Raw genomic sequence first — 2,500 nt, forward strand, 5'->3', positions numbered from 1 at the left:
GCAAACAAACACAAACACACACACTTCATTTTTGTGTCTCATACATTGCATCATACATTTTGTATGCTCCTTCTCCCAATATCCACATCCATTGTGTCTATGACCTTTATCACTGGTTGTAAAAGAGTACAGGTGTCTGCGGACAATCTATCATTCGGACGGAAGCTATGACAAACTGACAACATTTATTGGTGCTTTTATCGTATTTAGTTATGATTGGTTGTGCACGTTTAATACCTCTTGCCGATATGTTGATTTAAATTCTCCCATCTTGCCAGACTATCTTGAAATGTCAAATCACATGACAGTAGAAGGCAGCACACAATGACAACCGCTTGAAGCAGGATGGAGGTAGATAAGGACAAAAAGGATTTGTAATATTTCTGTTGGTCTTTTCTGTTTAGTTTTCATTCAATGCCCTTTCTGCCGTAACTAGGATACGCTTATCTTGATGCTTTTATTTTCCAATTGGTTTTCGCTGACAAATATAGTTCTGAAGAAAGAAAGTGGTTTCATCTCTCTCTCTCTCTCTCTCTCTCTCTCTCTCTCTCTCTCTCTCTCTCTCTCTCTCTCTCTCTCTCTCTCTCTCTCTCTCTCTCTCTCTCTCTCTCCCAGCAAACCAAACCCAACCCTGCATGAACACCCCCCCCCCCACACACACACACACACACACACTGAAAAACACACACATAGAACCTTGAAACACCACACACACATGTGGCAGTGTGCATGAACCATTGCAAATTAAAAAAAGTCTCAGCAGGCGATCCTGTCAGGGCGCCGACCCTGTCCTCTCGTTTGGTCACGTGATCTAGAAATGGGCTCCTAATTGGGCCATGTTTTGTAACACACCTTTCCCTCGGTATCCCCCGGGCCCCTGAATGAACACCCAGAGACACGTGTGTGTGTGTGTGTGTGTGTGTGTGTGGTGTGTGTGTTGTGTGTGTGTGTGTGTGTGTGTGTGTGTGTGTGTGTGTGTGTGTGTGTGTGTGTGTGTGTGTGTGTGTGTGGGGGTGTGTGTGGGTGTGTGTGCATGCGTGCGGGTTTGCCAGTCTCTGAGTGTGTGTGTGTCCAGAGAATGGAAGTAGGAAGTACCAGCCAGTTTCCACTCTGCAGTGCATCCTGTTTTCCCTCTAGGAAAACCGCGCTGATGTGCGGCAATGGCTCAGGAGATAGAGCAGATTGCGACCGGAAGGTTGCTGGTTCCATCTCCGGCTCCTCCTAGCTCAGTGCCGAGGTGCCCCTGAGCAAACCCCTGATAACCTTAACCGCTCCCGGCAAGCTGACTGTGGCCCTCGCTGTACCAATGTGAGAATGAATTGATAAATGAAAGCCGCTGAATGGATAAATGAAAGCCACTGGAAAAAGCGTCCGTCCTCGAAACGCGCTGCATTAATGCAGTTCTTCTAGCATTGCGGCGGTCGCTGCGTCGTCGCTGACGCCTATAGATTCCTCAGGGCGGCAGTATCTCAGGAGGTAGAGCGGGTTGGCTGGTAACCTCAAGGTTGCAAACTTCGATTCGAGTGTCGAGGTGGCCCTGAGCAAACGCTTAATAATCTCAACCGAACCCGACGAGCTGGCTGACGCCTTGCATGGTTGACTCCGTGGTCGGTGTGTGGATGTGTTTATGAATGGGAGGATTTTAGTAAAGTGCTTTGGATAAAAGCACGCCATAAATGCAGTCCATTTACCATCAGGGCGTCCGTTGCGGCAGTTCGCGAGCCTTGTTGTAGTGGGGCGCCGGCCGTTATGTCACCAGCCCGGGCTGCGAGCAGGCACAGAAAAACTTAATTTGGTCCTCGGAAGGAACCTTCCCTCGATGGTTCGTCAAAATGAGGCCGTTTGGTGAAGAAGGTCAGAGAGTGTTGTATTTTAGGAATGTGCGTGTGCGTGCTCGCGCAATCGGGCAAATGACAGTGTTGTGAAACAGATTTCAAAGCTGGCCGGCAGACTTGGCTGCTGGTCAGTGTCTCAGTATAAACTAGACTGTATAAAGTAGACCAAACATCACACACACACACACACACACACACACACACACACACACACACACACACACACACACACACACACACAGGGCAATGCCTTCCTCACACACTTCCGATTCTCCATTCATATTGATTCATAGAATATGCAACACAATCCATGTTCCTGAATGCAGGTCACTCCCTCTCTCACACATATCTTCAGGCTCTGTAGTTTAAATATCAATAACCTGAAATGCATCTGAAGGCACCGTAAGGCTGTGTATAGATTCTGTATAAAAGCAAGTGTCCACAGACTAACCTGAGAGACATGCTCCACAGCCCCTTACCTGCTCCTATATGTACTCCATCTTAATTCACCGTAACAGCCTTTTGATTATAAATGCTAAGTGACCAAATGGTAAAAATGCAATCTCCTTATCCTGTCCTCCATCATTTCCTGAGAGGTTTAATAATTACCCAAGCTGTGTGCTCATCCCCCCTCCCCGCGTCATTCGCCCCCCCCCCCCCCCCCC

The 2,500-nt window shown here is 48.0% G+C and overlaps 1 protein-coding gene across 1 annotated transcript in view; it reads left to right on the top strand.

Moving 5' to 3' along the window:
* LOC132450317 (1-phosphatidylinositol 4,5-bisphosphate phosphodiesterase beta-1-like) overlaps positions 1-2,500 on the top strand; it is a 58,599-nt gene that overhangs the window by 49,537 nt on the left and 6,562 nt on the right.

The sequence above is a fragment of the Gadus macrocephalus genome, chromosome 21 (genome assembly GCF_031168955.1).
Source record: "Gadus macrocephalus chromosome 21, ASM3116895v1".
NCBI classification, from domain to species: domain Eukaryota; kingdom Metazoa; phylum Chordata; class Actinopteri; order Gadiformes; family Gadidae; genus Gadus; species Gadus macrocephalus.